Source organism: Leptinotarsa decemlineata, unplaced genomic scaffold (assembly GCF_025532065.1).
Source record: "Leptinotarsa decemlineata unplaced genomic scaffold, Ldec_3_MD MMD2_tig00000026_RagTag_RagTag, whole genome shotgun sequence".
Lineage (NCBI taxonomy): Eukaryota > Metazoa > Arthropoda > Insecta > Coleoptera > Chrysomelidae > Leptinotarsa > Leptinotarsa decemlineata.
This window is the reverse complement of record NW_027412539.1, coordinates 4,263,657-4,285,776: the sequence shown is the minus strand read 5'-3', so window position 1 is coordinate 4,285,776 and position 22,120 is coordinate 4,263,657. Positions and strand designations below refer to the sequence as shown.

General features: G+C 32.9%; 1 protein-coding gene and 1 long non-coding RNA gene across 7 annotated transcripts in view; both read right to left on the bottom strand.

Annotated features, from left to right (window-relative positions):
* LOC141480897 (uncharacterized) overlaps positions 1–7,206 on the bottom strand; it is a 29,143-nt gene extending 21,937 nt beyond the window's left edge. The window contains exon 1 of the long non-coding RNA XR_012464620.1: positions 1,226–7,206. This is a non-coding gene — a long non-coding RNA (uncharacterized lncRNA). The remainder of the gene's footprint in view (positions 1–1,225) is intronic.
* Positions 1–22,120, bottom strand: part of LOC111507980 (uncharacterized) — a 243,898-nt gene that overhangs the window by 183,661 nt on the left and 38,117 nt on the right. For 2 of the 6 annotated variants that reach the window (XM_023163391.2, XM_023163396.2), the window contains exon 1: positions 7,213–7,430. The exons of the other annotated variants lie outside the window; for them this stretch is intronic. The gene's annotated coding sequence lies outside the window, so the exon portion shown is untranslated. Of the gene's footprint in view, positions 1–7,212; positions 7,431–22,120 lie in introns of those variants that run through there. 6 annotated transcript variants of the gene reach the window in all.

Genomic DNA, 22,120 nt, shown 5'->3' with positions numbered 1-22,120 from the left:
TCAAGATGGTTGTTCTGATTATTGGAGTCCCTGGTGGAATGATGACCTCCCTACTCTCGAATCTTAAAATCATACCGGCTTGCCGCACTAAGGCAGAAATCTCAGCCGGACAGATGCAGAAGGCTGTCATTTTTAGCTCACTGCGGTTGCTCAGGGCACATGATTCTCGTATTCGATGATCACTTACCCCACGGTGTAGGGAGTGGTCGTTGGTTGATAATGCTGGCGAGCCCTTCCGAATGTATCGGGGTTTCGGGGGATAGGGCCTGACCAGCGCAAACTACGGTACAAAAAATTAGAATAATATGTTTATTTACCAGCAATAGATACAAAATTTACCAGATAGAATACAAAAAAAAAGAAAAACAATCAATTGAATGGAATGTCCTAGATATGGGTGATGAACATCGAGAGAACCCAATAAAACTCTAAGGTTGTGCATGGGAATTATTTATTTATTGTGTTACCAAATAATATTCGAACAGTATTTCAGTGTGAGTATTTATAATATTTACAATATTCTGGACGTGAGAAAAAATGAATGACAATGAGGGGAGAATCGAAAATTCAGTTCATTTCTATAGCGATAAAAGTAGGGAAATTTGTATAAGTTATTTGTTACCAATTATATCTAATATGATTTCATGATCTACATGGAGGAGATACTTTTTGAATATATTTTTTATTAGTGGTATCGAGTTGACTTTCATTAGTTTATTTTTATGCATACCGTCTAGAAAGTTATAGAATGTATTTGCTAAAAAACTGAAACAACGTTGTCCCACCGATTTTTTTGTTGCCTGTATGTATTACAATACATGTGTTTCCCGAAACGAAATTCGACAATTCTAGTTTTTGGTGAATATTTCAAAAACAACCACTGATATTTTCGATCTTCAAAGAGATTATTTTAGTTTCCCAGACTAGGAAACTTTTCTCAAATTGAACCGACCTTTCGAGATAGTAATAGTGGGATCAGATAAAAAAACGGCCTGTATATCATATTAGAATTTAGGGAAAGCCTGCAATTCAAAATTTAATTCGATCTTCACTGATACTTGGGATATCTTAGAATAAATAGTTTATTGTAGCATGATATTCCACAAAAAAGTTGCAGTACAGAAATTTGCAGCTGAAATTTTTGTGTTGCTTGACTCCGTATGACCTGTCCATTTCTTCCAAGTCAACGGTCATGCCTTGAGCTTTTTTTCCATCCTCTCATGACACCCATTGCAACAATAATTTTATATGAATAACTCAAAGATCATGATTCATGAAAACAATCACTGAAAGCTGATATTCCCTCTGGCATCAACTAGCCAATTATCTAAAACGAAACGGAATTATCATTCAGCAGAATTTTATTGAATTGTACAATCGTGATCGAGGTATTTCATTAAAACTTTCAATAACCTAGACTGCGAAAAGAGCTATTGGCGAAAATTTCAGTTCTTGTCTTTGAAAAAAAACTGGTCGTGTTCCATTGGTATCCAATTTATCGAGTACCGTAAACCTTTCGAGAAACTGCGGCCAAGACATTTATTATTTAAATAATAATTATAATGTTACGATCCTATCCATCATCATCGGAGCTAGGCATATATATTATTTTCATCAATTAGAGAATATTTGTTGCAACGCGATTGTAACAGTTAGTCGGGGTTCTGATTGTTATATATCTTATTATTGAACTGGGACTTGAGTGTGTGCATTATTAAATTCATTAACTTTGAAAAATATGTGTTCGTTGCTGTGTTCTCGGCCGTGACAACATTTATTACAAGTCTATTTCGACTAAAAACTGTTCCGTTATAGACAGAGCACAGAAGGAGTAACAAATTGAAAAACTTTCCTTTATAAATGAAAAACATTCATTCGAAAATATTTTGCAGAAACAGAAAACCAATAAATTCAACAGATTCCTGATTATATATGCCCATGAAATAAACATTACACTGATAACGTTTGTAAGTATATTTCGAGTATACTATCGTTTTCTATTAGACACTCCTATGAGTCATTTCTCAGGCTAATTTTAAACTATATTCCAAATTTTTATTTTCATTCAAAGTATGAATCGTAAGTTCTGCTATCTTAACATTGAGGTAGTAGATAGACCGAAAAAAAAAAGTTCAAATCAAACTATGCCATAATTTTGAGCTTTCATTTCCACTTTCACTGATTTTCCATGATTTCAATTACCTATCTCCATCCATTGACCGAGGAGCCTCGGTTGAAGCATTATCGTTGTAATATCAAATGAACCTAATTATACTGTTGACTCAGAAAAAATTAAATTAAAACATATAAGCTTAAAAAAAATTAGAGGGGAAAACAGAACAGAAAATTTTAATTGAACAGAAAAGATGAAATTGTATATTGGACGTAAGATCATTTATTGCAAATACAGAGGTTTTGCCAGCAAAAAGTGCTCAAAAGAAGGTTCAATACGTGGTTAGAAAGGTAGGACATGATAATATAACCTCTTCCGGCCATGTTTACAATACAAACTTCTGGTAAAGGAAAACGAGTTGATATTACCTATATCGGTAGCACAGACGGTTTTGAGAAAGTTGGTTTGAATATTAACATATCATTCAGTCCAGACGAGTGACCAGCATAAAGATATAAATGCTGAAGTTTTTGAAGACCTTGATCTGATTTCAACAGGTTTACTTAGTTATTGTTCTCAAAAAAACCTCACAAATTGCTTGCAAAAATAAATAGTAATTCAGTGACTTCAGAAGACACAAACAGTATTCAAATACGTTTAAAGTGCTTCAAGGCAGCAAAAAAAATGGAGAGAAGAATATATTTCAAAGAAATGTCGCTATTGAAATGTCTTACATTTGTGTAAAAAATTATACATTCTTGACTCTTTATTGCTTTTAAAAAAACTTGCATTTCCTGTTCACCCTGTTAGGGTCCATTACTCTCTGTCAATATTAAACAGATTATACCACGATTCTAAAACATTATGGATCAAGTCTCAGTTCAAGTGGTCATTTGAAAACTCCAAATAAGTATACACCATTTCTGTTTATAGCTGAAATATCTGCGGAACTAACATATTACATCGAATATGTTAGTACTCAAGTCGTAAATGTGAACATGAAGTCGGTTTTCGAGTGTAAATATTTTAGCACGTTTCCAACCGATTCGCAGTCTGTCTGAATTGAAGCCAAAATTAGATCTCTACAACTGCCAAGAAGTTGTTCAGAATGCTTTAAGGCGAATAAAAAAGGGATATATTCATTAGCGTACGCTTTTAAACTGTATTCCATTAGAAGGTATTTTATGAATATTACTGGAGTTTTTTCCCAACAGAAAACCCTTATTTTAACAATTCGACACGTGTTTATCTTCAAGAGAAAGAAATCTTCTTCTTAAAGATGATCACTTGGTGATCAAAACACGTGTCGAGGTGTTAAAAATAACGGTTTGGTGTTGGGAAAAAACTCCAGTAACTAATATGCATTATCGTCTTACCTTATGATGATCTTGGTGTTGACACAAAAAAATTTCAATTAGAAAAATTAGATTGAAATTAATTTAATTGCTTGGTTTATACTATATGGATATATACAATGTGTTTTTCTAAAGTTCTAATGCCTTCGATCAATTTAAGTGTATACTGCAACCGAAACTACTTACCATTTTGAATGAAAAAGCCATTCGAACTTATGCAGCACATCTCTTAATATGAAACCCGATTCACAAACTTGGGTATGTTTAATGGGAATAATAAAAGGTACTGGTTTCAGACAAATTTACATCTGATACAAGAAGGAAATTTTCAAGAGCGATTTGGTTTCAATTGCTGGATGGGTATTATCGAAGGAAAACTTGGGGGGGGGGCAATTATTTTCGACGGATAACTGACTGCGGAAAGATATGTACAGTACCTTAGAAATCAAATTAATGATTTCATTGAAAATTTTCCACTGGTTAACATCTGAATGACACCTTCCCAGAAAAAGTGGATCGGTACTTATGGACCTATTCAGTGACCTACGAGGTACATTCTTGAATTGTCATATTTTTACATAAAGATATTATTTCTCTTTCATATTCTAGATCACCAGATCTTACTCCGCTAGATTTTTTTCTCTGAGGAATAATTAAAAATCAGGTTTACAATACATCAGCTACTCGTGAAGAACTAGATCATAAAGTAAGGGTGGCATTCCAGAACATCACTGAGGAACAGCATATCAATGAGAAAAGTTGAACTTTGCCGTGATCAAAGAGGAGGCTATTTTGAAAATGTATAACCTTAATGTACTAATTTGCGACTTTCTTGCAATTATTCAGAAAAATAGAAACAATAAAGTGAAAGTGTGTGGCATCAAATTATTCGTAAGAAAATGATCTGTCACAAAAAGCCGACGAGCCACCCCCTTTCTATTTGAAAAAATCAAGTTATCTGGAGAAATTCATATTTGAGAGTGTGAAATAATTTTTAAAACGACTGTGAAATCATAAGCCTCAAAGTCGTGGTTTTCCCATATTACTTGATCAAGAATGAAGTGATTTACAAGATCCATGACATTCTAGATCAAAAAATAAAAATTGGAATAAAAATGATTTTATTTGTCAAATATTGACAAGTGGAGTATTATTGGATTTAGAATGTCGTTCTCGATCAAAATAAGTAAAAATATATAGGATGTCACATTTAAAAATCGAAAGTTGGGGTAATTTCCAGTCAAATCGGAAGTACGACAAAGCAAGTAAATATGTCACAAAATGTAAATGGAACTATATGTATATATGTATATGAAAAAGTATTAAGTATGTTATATATATATCTTTGAAAACCTGAACCATTGACCATAAATATTTTTTTGAAAAATCAATATTCCCTTGAAGAAATGTAATTTAGAAAATTCTACTAGAAGTTGAGTTTATAAACAAGAGAGTTGATAATTGTTTCTCGGTTTTAGAAAATGTAGTTAAGAAAGATTTCAGAAAGGTGTAAGAAACAACTCTTGGCCTTTCTTCATTTCATTGATGAATGTGTCAAATATATGAAATAACAAAGTTTCGGATCTGTACGATTCATCGAAAAATAAACACTTCTGGTTTATAAAAATTGAGATAAAAGCAAAGTAATGGTGAATTCGGAATGGCCATATCGTGTAGAGTCCAAATCTACTTAGTTCATACATTTTAGATCATAGGTTACTTTCTACTAATCCTTGTATTCATTTTGAAAAAAGCACAATTGATGTAGGAATAGATTTATAAGTATCTAATTACTTTTTGAAATCCTGAAATATATCACTTATGACGTGAACGTCACATATACAGAATATACACTTCCATGGAAGAATCCGATAATTTTGAAACAAGGTTCTGGAAGAATTCCAGAATTATCAGAAACAGAAAAGTTATTTTTGTCTATTCAAAGAACAGAGAGGAGGTTCAATTATATCTGCTGATACATCAAAATAGATTATCAAAAATAGTCCCTCAAATGCCAATATAATTATGTTGTTTATATGTTGTGGAGTAGATATTTTGAATTTCCTTCGAACACCCTCACTAAACTTCTGCTGAAGAAACTCAAACCTTGAAGCAAATTCGTAAAAAACATTTTGGATAAGTGTCCCTTTCATCTAATGCTGAGAGTATTAAAAATTGTAATCAATTAGTTGTATATTATTGCCACCAAATTTAAATCTACACAATGAGCAAATTTCTGGATAGCCATTGCATACTATTGTTAACCACTGAAAATTTGAAAACACTCGCTTATAGAATGATTCATATGATAAAACTGCAGTTCACCGTCATTATATGAGAGCAGAGAGAAAGTCAAAAATGTATGTTTTTGTGTTCGAACTATCGAACTATTCAGGAGGAAAATTCAAAATCACAATATCTTATCAATAGCACCGTTTTATCAGTGTCTCAGGAAGATTCATGTCGTTTCGAAAAATCCGATGTTGAAGCTGAAAATTATTGGAATCATTTTATGAAATTTGTGAGTCAGCAATGTGCATGTTGATACATACCTATTAGAGTTTTGTTCATTTTTGGAAAATAGGAGAGATAATATATTTGTATTTTAGTCCAGACAAGTTTAGTCGATGAACATGTTAATTGAAATTTTCGAAAATTCGGATATTGGATTGGGTATATTTGGAAGGAAGAAAATGTTATGATCGGTTTGGCCAGTCTTCCAGTTGTTGGCGGTTTTCAGTGAAAAAACTAATTATATGCACGTCTTGTTGAAGGAACCACGTGTGTCTACCAACTAAAATTAGTTATTTGATATGTTCATCTGACTTATATCGTTTTTTCAGATGATAACAGCAGGTAAGTAGTCATCGGTAATAGCTGCAAACTCTTGAAGGTATATATAATTTGCTTTTGATTGCAAATGGTCTAATAATCATTCACTTCAATCTCTGTCGACTACCTGGCTGATAGTTTCATCCTTGGTTTTATCATTTATGATTAAATCTATTGAAGTTCAGTTCCACCATTATTATATTGACTAAAAATATCCGAGATAATAAGTTAAAGGTTATAATGTAATAATAATTTATATAAAAAATGTTTTTAAAAAAATTAAACCGAATTTATTTTATGTAGGTAGGTATATATAAATATCATGCATATCGTTTAAATGATGTAAATAATTCTGTTCCCACTCTCCAAAATGATTCTGAGTTCATATTGAAAAAAAACAAATTTCAAAAAAACATCATTAAAATTGAAGCTGGTTTCTGACGACTTTCGAGGAAAATACTTCTGAGATTCGACTAATTTGACTCTATATTAAATGGATGATTTCTTACCAAAAAGAAACATCGATTTATAAAAAAACTTTCATTGAAATTTCACAACTTTCTATCCCTCAACATTTTTTAATAAAAACAAACCATTTTCAAAGTGGAAAATTGAGTTCAATTGTATGCTTGTAGTTATGTGGTTATCAATTTCCAGGTTTCTGAATTCTTTCATGGCCTACTTTCGGTGACATCTGACCAACCAATGAAAAGAAAAAAAACCTTATAGGTATTGGCTCAAAATAATCGAAACTTATATTGATCCACTGCAATGCTCAACCCATGCAAACGAAACCAATGAAAAATTATTTTGAAACACCTCTATAACCCAGATTTAGTCACTATGATTCACTTATAGCAGTTTAGTCATGAACAGACCCCAAAAACATATTAAAAAAATATAATTTGTTACCCTATCAGAACGGCATTTCACGAAAAACGGCTAATCCAAAGTGTGGGTTCACTAAAGTTGAAATACAATCGAATGACTATTCGTCATCGTACAGAAATGACAGTTCACGAAAGTATTTTCATCAAAACAAACACCATTTCACGTCGGCCAAAAAAACACCGCAATCGACAAAACGCACTAATCCACAGACCAAACTGAGCAAGCGATTCCTTTGCCTGCTTGATGCAGCAAATTCACCGGAGACTAGACATGTAGAGTATGGAGGGAGATAACACGTGCTAGAGAACGTCGAGTCGTTCAGTTTGTGACTGATACGAAGCTGCATGTTTTGGAATTTTTACCTTACCGGCCGTTGCCGTATGAGTCAGATCGCGAAACCATCTGTCATGTTCCTATGACCGAGGGTGATTCAAAAACACTGTAACCGTATTTTAAACACAGCAAAGAGTTTGTGAACAGGGAATAATGAACCTTGCGGCTAATGTCTTTTTGATAGTGTTTGGCTGGTTGAAGCTGTGACATTTGTAACGTTATTGTGACTTTGGCTACACGTATATAGGGAGTGTTCGATTTGTACGTTTTCAATGAATGAGAGGGGTGATTAAAAAGGGTCCAGATGAATCCTGAAGGGAAGCTAGTGTTAGATGTCTGAAATGTCCCTCGTCTTTCAAAGATACCTTTTATATACAAGCTGAATAACAGTAGATACCTATACTTTTTTATTGTCGTAAAAGTAAAATGTCCTAGTTAACTGTTCATTGAGGGCGCTTGTTTATTTTTGAGTTCTTGGAAATATCTTGACCTTCAAGGACGTCCCTTCAAGGCAAGGTTAATGTGCGTTTTATTTTCAGAGTTGTAGTAGGTATTAGAACTTCAGTCTTATTCAACTCAATGCTGATGTTTTGCAATGTTAATTTTGAATTTTGATATATGGAGGAACTGAATCATAAAGTACCCGCAATGAAAACCTATCATGATCATTGGCGTGAAGTTATCCACAGATTTCTGGCCACACATGCCGACGTAGAGGAAAATAAAAATCTGTGGTTGGGATACAAAATTATTAGCACCCGTACTAATATCTGTGGCTGGAAATACCTATTCACTATAGGTTGAACGTGAAATTATTAAGACTATTTGGTGTTCAACATTTTTATAGAGTCTTGAGTAGATTAAGGCGTTGATAATCCTTTTCTCATCAACAATACAGATTCAGGGAAAAATGAAATTGAAAATATTAGACTTACTTTCCAATACCCTATATAGAAATGATATCCGATGATGTGCGTCAATCAAAATCACACAACTTCCATAGTTTCTTGGGAAGATCAACTTGGTGATAACAGTTTTCTTGTCATCTAAACAGATTTCGAAAAAGAAATTGTTGAAACAATCAGACTCATTTTTTAAGATTCCTTGTATTCATGAAAACCACACAACTCTTATAGAATCTTGAATAGATCAACACAGTGAAAACCGTTATCTTGTTACCCATACAGATTTCGAAAATAAAATTGTTGAAACGATCAAATCAACTTTTTAAACCCCTTGAAGAATTGAAACCAGATAATGTGCGTGCATAAAAATCGCATGAGTCTTATGGAATCTTGGGTAGATTGACGTAGTGATAACAATTTTCTTGTCACCCGAACAGATTTCGAAAACAAAAATGTTGAAACAATCAGACTCATTTTTTGAGATTCCTTGTAGAATTGGAACCAGAAGATGTGCGTTCATGAAAATTACACAACTGTTATAGAATCTTGGGTAGATCTAAATAGTGTAAACTGTTTTCTTGTCACCCATACAGATTTCCAGAAAACAATATTGAAACAATCAGACTCACTTTTTAAAACACCTTGTAAAATTGGAACTAGAAGATGTGCGTTCATGAAAATCACACAACTGTTATAGAATCTTGGGTAGATCGATAAAGTGAAAACCGTTTTTTTGTCACCCATACAGATTTCCAGGAAAAAATATTGACACAATCAGATTCACTTTTCAAAACACTTTGTAGAATTGGAACTAGAAGATGTGCGTTCATGAAAATTACATAACTGTTATAGAATTTTGGGTAGATCGATATAGTGGAAACCGTTTTCTTGTCACCCATACAGATTTCGAGAAAAAAATTGTTGCAACAATCAGGCTCACTTTTTAAAACACCTTGTGAAATTGGAACTAGAAGATGTGCGTTCATGAAAATCACACAACTGTTATAGAATCTTGGGTAGATCGATAAAGTGAAAACCGTTTTTTTGTCATCCATACAGATTTCCAGGAAAAAATATTGACACAATCAGACTCACTTTTTGAAACACCTTGTAGAATTGGAACTAGAAGATGTGCGTTCATAAAAATTACATAACTGTTATAGAATTTTGGGTAGATCGATATAGTGGAAACCGTTTTCTTGTCACCCATACAGATTTCGAGAAAAAAATTGTTGCAACAATCAGGCTCACTTTTTAAAGCACCTTGTAGAATTGGAACTAGAAGATGTGCGTTCATGAAAATTACACAAATGTTATAGAATCTTGGGTAGATCTATAAAGTGTAAACTGTTTTTTTGTCACCCATACAGATTTCCAGAAAAAAATATTGAAACAATCAGACTCACTTTTTAAAACACCTTGTAAAATTGGAACTAGAAGATGTGCGTTCATGAAAATCACACAACTGTTATAGAATTTTGGGTAGATCGATATAGTGGAAACCGTTTTCTTGTCACCCATACAGATTTCCAGAAAAAAATATTGAAACAATCAGACTCACTTTTTAAAACACCTTGTAAAATTGTAAATAGAAGATGTGCGTTCATGAAAATCACAAAACTGTTATAGAATCTTGGGTAGATCGATATGGTGAGAACTGTTTTTTTGTCACCCATACAGATTTCGATAAAAAAATTGTTGCAACAATCAGACTCACTTTTTAAAACACCTTGTAGAATTGTAAATAGAAGATGTGCGTTCATGAAAATTACACAACTGTTATAGAATCTTGGGTAGATCGATATGGTGAGAACTGTTTTTTTGTCACCCATACAGATTTCGATAAAAAAATTGTTGCAACAATCAGACTCACTTTTTAAAACACCTTGTAGAATTGTAAATAGAAGATGTGCGTTCATGAAAATTACACAACTGTTATAGAATCTTGGGTAGATCGATATGGTGTAAACCGTTTTCTTGTCACCCATACAGATTTCGAGAAAAAAATTGTTGCAACAATCAGACTCACTTTTTAAAACACCTTGTAGAATTGTAAATAGAAGATGTGCGTTCATGAAAATTACACAACTGTTATAAAATCTTGGATAGATCCATATAGTGTAAATTGTTTTCTTGTCACCCATACAGATTTCCAGAAAAAAATATTGAAACAATCAGACTCACTTTTTAAAACGCCTTGTAAAATTGGAACTAGAAGATGTGCGTTCATGAAAATCACACAACTGTTATAGAATCTTGGGTAGATCGATAAAGTGAAAACCGTTTTTTTGTCACCCATACAGATTTCCAGGAAAAAATATTGACACAATCAGACTCACTTTTTAAAACACCTTGTAGAATTGGAACTAGAAGATGTGCGTTCATGAAAATTACACAACTGTTATAAAATCTTGGATAGATCCATATAGTGTAAACTGTTTTCTTGTCACCCATACAGATTTCCAGAAAAAAATATTGAAACAATCAGACTCACTTTTTAAAACGCCTTGTAAAATTGGAACTAGAAGATGTGCGTTCATGAAAATCACACAACTGTTATAGAATCTAGGATAGATTGATATAGTGGAAACCGTTTTCTTGTCACCCATACAGATTTCGAGAGAAAAATTGTTGCAACAATCAGACTCACTCTTTGAAACACCTTGTAGAATTGGAACCAGAAGATGTGCGTTCATGAAAATAACACAACTGTTATAGAATCTTGGGTAGATCTATATAGTGTAAACTGTTTTCTTGTCACCCATACAGATTTCCAGAAAAAAATATTGAAACAATCAGACTCACTTTTTAAAACACCTTGTAAAATTGGAACTAGAAAATGTGCGTTCATGAAAATCACACAACTGTTATAGAATCTTGGGTAGATCGATATAGTGAAAACCGTTTTTTTGTCACCCATACAGATTTCCAGGAAAAAATATTGACACAATCGGACTCACTTTTTAAAACACCTTGTAGAATTGGAACTAGAAGATGTGCGTTCATGAAAATTACAAAACTGTTATAGAATTTTGGGTAGATTGATATAGTGAAAACCGTTTTCTTGTCACCCATACAGATTTCGAGATAAAGATTGTTGCAAAACTCAGACTCACTTTTTAAAACACCTTGTAGAATTGGAACCTGGAGATGTGCGTTCATGAAAATCACACAACTGTTATAGAATCTTGGATAGATTGATATAGTGGAAACCGTTTTCTTGTCACCCATACAGATTTCGAGAGAAAAATTGTTGCAACAATCAGACTCACTCTTTGAAACACCTTGTAGAATTGGAACCAGAAGATGTGCGTTCATGAAAATAACACAACTGTTATAGAATCTTGGGTAGATCTATATAGTGTAAACTGTTTTCTTGTCACCCATACAGATTTCCAGAAAAAAATATTGAAATAATCAGACTCACTTTTTAAAACACCTTGTAAAATTGGAACTAGAAAATGTGCGTTCATGAAAATCACACAACTGTTATAGAATCTTGGGTAGATCGATAAAGTGAAAACCGTTTTTTTGTCACCCATACAGATTTCCAGAAAAAAATATTGACACAATCAGACTCACTTTTTAAAACACCTTGTAGAATTGGAACTAGGAGATGTGCGTTCATGAAAATTACAAAACTGTTATAGAATTTTGGGTAGATTGATATAGTGAAAACCGTTTTCTTGTCACCCATACAGATTTCGAGACAGAGATTGTTGCAAAAATCAGACTCACTTTTTAAAACACCTTGTAGAATTGGAACCAGAAGATGTGCGTTCATGAAAATTACAAAACTGTTATAGAATCTTGAATAGATCAATATAGTGAAAACCGTTCTCTTGTCACCCATACAGATTTCGAGAGAAAAATTGTTGGAACAATCAGACTCACTTTTTAAAACAACTTGTAGAATTGGAACCAGAAGATTTGCGTTCATGAAAATTATACAACTGTTATAACTGGAATCTTGAATAGATCAATACAGTGAAAACCGTTTTCTTGTCACCCATACAGATTTCAAGAGAAAAATTGTTGCAACAATCAGACTCACTTTTTAAAACACCTTGTAGAATTGGAACCAGAAGAAGTGCGTTCATGAAAATTACACAACTGTTATAGAATCTAAGGTAAATTGATATAGTGAAAACCGTTTTCTTGTCACCCATACAGATTTCGATAAAAAAAATTGTTGCATCAGACTCATATTTTGAGTCTGTAAATCTGTGTGGGTAACAAGAAAACGATTTTCACTATATCAATCTACCCACGATTCTATAACAGTTGTGTAATTTTCATGAATGCACATCTTCTGGTTCCAATTCTACAAGGTGTTTCAAAAAGTGAGTCTGATTGTTGCAACAATTTTTTTCTTGAAATCTGTATGGGTGACAAGAAAACAGTTTCCACTATATCGATCTACCCAAGATTCTATAACGTTTGTGTAATTTTCATGAACGCACATCTTCTATTTCCAATTCTACAAGGTGCTTTAAAAAGTGAGTCTGATTGTTTCATTATTTTTTCCTGGAAATCTGTATGGGTGACAAGAAAACAGTTTTCACTCCATCAATCTACCCAAGATTCTATATAACAGTTGTGTTATTTTCATGAACGCACATCTTCTATTCACAATTTTACAAGGTGTTTTAAAATGTGAGTCTGATTGTTGCAACAATTTTTTTCTCGAAATTTGTATGGGTGACAAGAAAACGGTTTGCACCATATCGATCTATCCAAGATTCTATAACAGTTGTGTAATTTTCATGAACGCACATCTTCTAGTTCCAATTTTACAAGGTGTTCTAAAAAGTGAGTCTGATTGTTTCAATATTTTTTCCTGGAAATCTGTATGGGTGACAAGAAAACAGTTTCCACTATATCGATCTACCCAAAATTCTATAACGTTTGTGTAATTTTCATGAACGCACATCTTCTATTTCCAATTCTACAAGGTGCTTTAAAAAGTGAGTCTGATTGTTTCATTATTTTTTCCTGGAAATCTGTATGGGTGACAAGAAAACAGTTTTCACTCTATCAATCTACCCAAGATTCTATAACAGTTGTGTTATTTTCATGAACGCACATCTTCTATTTACAATTTTACAAGGTGTTTTAAAAAGTGAGTCTGATTGTTGCAACAATTTTTTTATCGAAATCTGTATGGGTGACAAGAAAACAGTTTCCACTATATCGATCTACCCAAGATTCTATAACGTTTGTGTAATTTTCATGAACGCACATCTTCTATTTCCAATTTTACAAGGTGTTCTAAAAAGTGAGTCTGATTGTTTCAATATTTTTTCCTGGAAATCTGTATGGGTGACAAGAAAACAGTTTCCACTATATCAATCTACCCAAGATTCTATAACGTTTGTATAATTTTCATGAACGCACATCTTCTATTTACAATTCTACAAGGTGTTTTAAAAAGTGAGTCTGATTGTTGCAACAATTTTTTTATCGAAATCTGTATGGGTGACAAGAAAACAGTTCTCACCATATCGATCTACCCAAGATCCTATAACAGTTGTGTAATTTTCATGAACGCACATCTTCTATTTACAATTCTACAAGGTGTTTTAAAAAGTGAGTCTGATTGTTGCAACAATTTTTTTATCGAAATCTGTATGGGTGACAAGAAAACAGTTCCCACCATATCGATCTACCCAAGATTCTATAATAGTTGTGTAATTTTCATGAACGCACATCTTCTATTTACAATTCTACAAGGTGTTTTAAAAAGTGAGTCTGATTGTTGCAACAATTTTTTTATCGAAATCTGTATGGGTGACAAGAAAACAGTTCTCACCATATCGATCTACCCAAGATTCTATAACAGTTGTGTAATTTTCATGAACGCACATCTCCTAGTTCCAATTTTACAAGGTGTTCTAAAAAGTGAGTCTGATTGTTTCAATATTTTTTCCTGGAAATCTGTATGGGTGACAAGAAAACAGTTTTCACTCTATCAATCTACCCAAGATTCTATAACAGTTGTGTTATTTTCATGAACGCACATCTTCTATTTACAATTTTACAAGGTGTTTTAAAAAGTGAGTCTGATTGTTGCAACAATTTTTTTCTCGAAATTTGTATTGGTGACAAGAAAACGGTTTGCACCATATCGATCTACCCAAGATTCTATAACAGTTGTGTATTTCATGAACGCACATCTTCTAGTTCCAATTTTACAAGGTGTTCTAAAAAGTGAGTCTGATTGTTTCAATTTTTTTTCCTGGAAATCTGTATGGGTGACAAGAAAACAGTTTCCATTATATCGATCTACCCAAGATTCTATAACGTTTGTGTAATTTCCATGAACGCACATCTTCTATTTCCAATTCTACAAGGTGCTTTAAAAAGTGAGTCTGATTGTTGCAACAATTTTTTTATCGAAATCTGTATGGGTGACAAGAAAACAGTTTTCACTATATCGATCTACCTAAGATTCTATAACAGTTGTGTAATTTTCATGAACGCATGAAATTCTACAAGGTGTATTAAAAAGTGAGTCTGATTGTTTCAATATTTTTTCCTGGAAATCTGTGTGGGTAACAAGAAAACGGTTTAAACTATATCGATCTACCGGAAAATCTTTAACAGTTGTGTGGTTTTCATGAACGCACATCATTTGCTTCCAATTCTACAAGGTGCTTTAAAAAGTGAGTCTGATTGTTGCAACAATTTTTTTCTCGAAATCTGTATGGGTGACAAGAAAAGAGTTTTCACTTCATCGATCTACCCAAGATTCTATAACAGTTGTGTGATTTTCATGAACGCACATCTTCTATTTACAATTCTACAAGGTGTTTTAAAAAGTGAGTCTGATTATTGCAGCAATTTTTTTCTCGAAATCTGTATGGGTGACAAGAAAACAGTTTTCACTTTTTCGATCTACCCAAGATTCTATAACAGTTGTATGATTTTCATGAACGCACATCTTTTATTTCCAATTCTACAAGGTGTTTTAAAAAGTGAGTCTGATTATTGCAACAATTTTTTTCTCGAAATTTGTATGGGTAACAAGAAAACGGTTTTTACTATATCGATCTACCTAAGATTCTATAACAGTTGTGTAATTTTCATGAACGCACATCTTCTGGTTCCAATTCTACAAGGAATCTCAAAAAATGAGTCTGATTGTTTCAACATTTTTGTTTTCGAAATCTGTTCGGGTGACAAGAAAATTGTTATCACTACGTCAATCTACCCAAGATTCCATAAGACTCATGCGATTTTTATGCACGCACATTATCTGGTTTCAATTCTACAAGTAATTTAAAAAGTTGGTCTGATCGTTTCAAAAATTTTATTTCCGAAATCTGTATGGGTAACAAGATAACGGTTTTCACTGTGTTGATCTATTCAAGATTCTATAAGAGTTGTGTGGTTTTCATGAATACAAGGAATCTCAAAAAATGAGTCTGATTATTTCAACAATTTCTTTTTCGAAATCTGTTTAGATGACAAGAAAACTGTTGTCACCAAGTTGATCTTCTCAAGAAACTATGGAAGTTGTGTGATTTTGATTGACGCACATCATCGGATATCATTTCTATATAGGATATTGGAAAGTAAGTCTAATATTTTCAATTTTATTTTTCACTGAATCTGTATTGTTGATGAGAAAAGGATTATCAACGCCTTAATCTACTCAAGACTATAAAACGGTTGAACACCAAATAGTCTTAATAATTTCACGTTCAACCTATAGTGAATAGGTATTTCCAGCCACAGATATTAGTACGGGTGCTAATAATTTTGTATCCCAACCACAGATTTTTATTTTCCTCTACGTCGGCATGTGTGGCCAGAAATCTGTGGATAACTTCACGCCAATATCATGATCTTTGTTTTCGCGTTTTCTCATTACTTCTTTCCAAAGATTCTGTCGATTGGACTGGAATAGGAATCAGAGCTCATAAAAACGACAGGAATGATCATTTCAAAACAAGAGTCGTAGCAAAAAAATGCAGCGAGAGTTTTACAGAGATTATATCCCTCAATGGTTAAATACGATGAAAAAGTTGAAGGTTAATGAAAGCTAGTCAGCATTTACAGGGTTTTACAACAATTGAATGCACTAGATCAGTTTATCCGATTAGAATAATCTTAAATCGGTGTTATTATTTAACCTTAATTGTTCAATTTGTATTTTGAAAATAAGTTTTTTTTTGAGTTTTTTTATCGGATTAACCTCAACATGTATTCCTCATACACCAAGCTCAATATCAAAATACGTGTAATCCCATAATTATGAAAATTTTGTTTTCAAGCGAATGATTTCGTATATAGTAATTTGAAATGAAATTCCTTCCTTATGGTGTATCGAAGACAAGATTCAAGTATACGAGGTAGGTACCCTGTTCAAAAAATAATATGAATTTTCATTTTTCTCAGAAAACATTTATTTATTCATCAGTTTCTATTTTGTCCCCTTCAAAGTAGTAGTAGGGGGCCACATCTGACAATGACGAGTGAGCAGCTGTATTATTGTGCCGCAAAACCCATGAATCGTTTTTCCACAATACCAGACGTTCATATGTTCAAAATTCTGTTATTTAACATGTTTAGTTTGTTGGTGAGAGGCATTTTCTGCTAAGTTTTGTATAAAAAATGGAATTAAGTGCCTAAACCACTTGAAATTTCGACAGTGGCATACGGTGATTGTACTCTCAGTCGGAAAAACGTTTACAAGTGGTACCTACTAGCTTTTCGCAGAAGGTCGAGTAGATATGAATGAAGACGCTCGCCCTGGACGCCCCAGCACATCAACAATCGATGAAACTGTTGAGAAAGTGAAGATCAAACGAAGAAAATGTCCGGTAAAAACAATTCATGGCTTTTGCATCACGATGATGCACCTGCCTGACTCGTCATTGCTTGTTTGTAATTTTTTTGAACTACTTCGGAGATTGGAAAAAGCGCTGGCACAAGTTTATTATATCTGAGGGGGACTACTTTGAAGGGAAAAATAGAAATTGACGAATAAATAAATGTTTTCGAGAAAAATGAAAATTCATCAATTTTTTTTGAACGAGCAAATATTTCTCGAGAAGTACAACTGAATACTCTGACACTCGTCTCTATTGATACTCATACCAAGTGTTTTGTATCACTACCAATATACTTACATATATTGTAGCAGAAATATATGGTGAATCATCAAAACAGATTATGAAAAGAAACGGGTATAATGAAAGGCAAGATCACTCACTTATTCGTGAAAAAAGTAACATGTCCTAGATGATATAAACATTAGGTATGAAACAGTTACAACTTATACGTGCTGAGCCATTGAACATCAAGGTGTTGCTAGATTATGGTGGACTGCCAATGGGCTTGTTTCATGCTATGGAAAATGATACTGGTTTGCTTATAGACTGATCAAGTTAGGGGTATATTATACTTATAAAGCCTAATCGATCCCAGAATCTCTTTATATTTGCAGAAAAAAGAATAATTCGAAAAGCAAGAATTTAAATTGGCTGCGTGTCTGTTGATCGTGTCTGGAGCGGAGTTGCCAAATGTATTGGTTTTTAATATCCAATCACAGATCTGATGATCCAATTTGACAGACGCCATTTTTGTTGTTATTGTTGTCAACTCGGTGTGAATACAACTCTTACAATTAAATCAAAACTTTCCATCCTTCGATAAAAGACAAAGTCTGAAATGAATGTCATATAAATAAAAGGGACCTACTAAATATACCAACAACCGTTTCAATTTTTCATTCTTCATTTCGGTACTAAAGTATTGTAAATTTTTCAAGTAAAATTCATCGATCATTTCAAAATCGACTCTTGGTAAGCGGTCGGGAGTCAGATTTAACAAAACTAGGATCAACATTCATTTTGAAATTATTTTAACAAAAATGCGAAGTTTGTGGAAACCATTGACATTAGAAAGCATATTGTCGCATACACTACCAAAGGGGCTGGCTGAGTGGATGACAATATGGCTGATATACCAGTAACGTTGAATTTCTTATTTTTTGGTGGATGGCATGAATGCATAATTGATTTATTTTATTAGGGTTCATGAGCATTCGAAAACTATTTGAAAATACAGCTCGTTAATTCTATTGAGAATTATATTTAGATATAACTTGTACCATATCAGTTATCAAGGCGAATATTATTGTTCATTTTTATGCTTAATTCGTCGATTCGAGCGATCTTATTATTGTATATTTATTTGTTTGCTGGCTTTATTCTTAAAAAAATGAATGGATAACTACAGAAAATTTTAATTTATTGGTTTATTAGGCATTGAAAATGTATGTCATATCGGATCCATTCTGCTTGTTTTTGCAACATTGAGTTTCAACTTTTTCTTAGCTGCCAGCTTGCGTAGGAACAATTCGATTGTTCATCGAGTTTAGTTTGTGTATGTTTTGAAGGTGTTTTAGAGATATATCTGAATATTAATATGGTGCATTCTTTTGCTGATTTTAGGTTCTCAAAGGATAAAATGATGAGAAAATAAATGGGTGAAAGTATTGAAAAGAAAGAACTGCAATCCTTCTACTCTTACTTCAATCCTTACTCTTTATAGAAATCATTTGAAAAGTGACTATAAATGAAAGGGGAACAAAAATATTGAATTTGATGACAGAGTTTTTCATTTCAACTTCAAGTATTCTCCACAGAAAGTATTATCTGGAGTTAATCCTGTTACTGAAAATATGAAACAAAATTAATTAAATTTTATCATGTGATTAATGGTATTATTACCTCAGAAGCTTTTGTTGTATCAGTTCGAGTACAATCAATTCTGTCTATACTTGACCTCATTCAACCTTCCTCTCAAGTTTTGGAAGACTCAACAGATTACCAAAGCGAGCCTATAACGCTTGAATTTAGTAGTAGTAAATATTTTTTTTATAATACATTGCAGTTATACAGATTGAGGATTGTAGAATAAATTGAATATTTGAAATGACTCTTTAATCTAGTTTGCTATATTTTTTGATTTTCATAATTGTATATTATTAAATAATGCATAAAATCATGGTTTAGATGGATATTTTGTAATCTATCGACTTTGTGTACTGATTTTTGATATAGAACTTATTTGCAAACATGATTTTTCGTTTACATTTTATTCCATGTGGAGAATATTTCATTAATTGAAACGTTAACGGGTTCATATACACTTCCATAATCGAATTGATAATTATGATTTGGCAATGTTGATTATTTCTATTGTTCCTATTGGTCAATCGAACAAGAAGCGCGAATAGGGGCGTGACGTCACCACCCTACCACATTCAATTTTTAATAATTAATTACGGGAAAACTACGGTACTCAATGAGATGAAACAAAGTGCACTGTTTTTCAATTTGAAATTTCTATCAAGTGAACTACAAACCAAAAATCATGAAACTTTGAAATGCCTTTCAGATTCTATCGTATTGTTCATGTAAGGTTACGAAGCATATTGTATGTACATTATTTAAAAACATGTTCAGTGATTTTCGGGTTTCAAGTTCTGATTTTGTTCATTGTTTCACTTTAGAGATTTCTGATTAGTTCATATTGAATTCTGCTCTTGACAAGGTGGAGATATAAGATTATTTCCAGGATTTTCTTACAGTTGAAAAACGAATGAGATTTTCATAGAGAAAGACGTCCTGAAGGATTTACGTTATTTTTTATTGTTATTTTGCGAAATTTTATTGTGGTATTTTTCTATAAGCATTTTTATAAATTGAGATTTGTTTGATGTTTAGTTTTTCCATTCAACCAGAAAAATTAAAAATTTTAGATTGGCTCTTCTGGAAACAAGGATGAAAACATTGATAATATTTGTTTTTTGTCAAAGTCTTAGCAAAACTGGATGATACCATTCCTGAGAGCAGTACGACGATCCGTGCGTGTTATCGTGATGCCGAATTACCTCGTAATTTCTGTCAGTAGCGCCCCTTTCGCTCGTGTGACATAGGCGTAACACATCTTGGCATAGAGTTTCAAACTAAACAACAAATTGAATTGAAGTAGTGAATACACTCCTAAATTTAAATGTTCAAATAGCGATGAAAAGGTTTATATTCAAACGGAATTCGGCTGCTACATGTCAAAACACAGTATGTGAAAATCTATAATTTGTTAAACATGCAAAAAAAGGGGAGAAATGAGTAAATACTGTGATTTGATTGTGCTATACCTGCGGAAGCAGTGAACGTTAAAAAGTCTGCCTCTGGTATGGAACAGCTGAATTGATAAACAATGTGTCTCACATTTGATGAACCCACTCCCATGTTTCAGATATTGAAAATAGGATTCCAACCAACTTTGGATGATATCAAAAAGTGTAAACTTTCATGGCCGCAGATAACTGTATCAAAGCTATTTTTTGGGGCTGGGCGTGGCCAACATACCCGAAAAATGGATTTGACACATTTCTGGAAGTTTAATGGGTATGACGATGACGAAATACTAAAATACGACCAATTTAGACATTTGTTTTGTATTGGCGTACTGTTATACGGGGGAGAGGGTAATGGAGTAAGTTTTCTGCATGGATCATATTATGAAGTATTACATCAACAATTGAATTGATTTCACTGAAGTATTCAATGACCCTTATTATTTCGGCAGGGCAGGCTTGGTAATTATGGTACGAATTCGCAACTTAACAACTCAGATACAATTATGAATATGAATCTTTTCTTGGGCCATTGATCTTCTGCAGCTTTGAAATTTAGAGTACTATCTCATATCATATAGCGCTAGACAACACTCTCGATCGCAATGTGTTTTAACAGTTGCATGACTCTCAGGCGTAGAAACACTTCATGTGTATGTTCCAGAAATAGAAACCAGGTCGACCTCGTCCTATGCTGAACGTTACTCATTATTCAATTAAATTTTCCCTATTGCAATTCAATTCATTGCCGATTTATGCTCCCAAAACTTTTACCGCAAATTATATTAGTTTTTTTTTAATAGGAAATTTGTGGAAAGTTTTTGAGACAATTGTTTCTCAGCAGATACAACACGATATTTCATTTAATTATACAATGATGAAGCGAATGGTTGGTTTTGTTTTTTTTACAAGGCAATAAAGAAAGCAATACATGATTTTATTGGATCAAAGTATTGAACCATTTGAGATCTGAGATTGTCTTTAATCTGTTGGTTCCTGATGAGAAAACGAGCAGAAACTCATTCGAAACCAAAGTAAATTATAAACCACACAAAATAATCAAGTTACGGACGTCACTTTGCAGAAATTATATCGTATTTACTGTCACCTATATGATTCATTAAAAAGAAAAAGATTCTGTGAGGTCTTTTAACTATTTGAGCAGCTTATACAGGCTGATTCACGGTGGATGGCACATTAGACGTTTCTGGTGAACCAGACAACGGATCACTTTGAAAATTTAATGGAGGGCATATTCGGACATTCTCTAGCCAACTAAAATATTTTCGACAATGCGGTGTTGCCGCTTCTATTAGAAAGCAGTAGCAACTTTGATTTTTCAAATGGAACACTCTGTATATAATATTATTTTTGGAATCTCCAACAATTGCCCGACAACTTTTCTTGATATTTCCCTTTACCTATCTGTTACCGTTTTCGAAATAAAAATTAATTTCAATTTTTTTCTTCGAAAATCATGACTTCTAAAAATGCCGATATCTTTTAGTTAAGAAGTACTATGATATCGAAATTT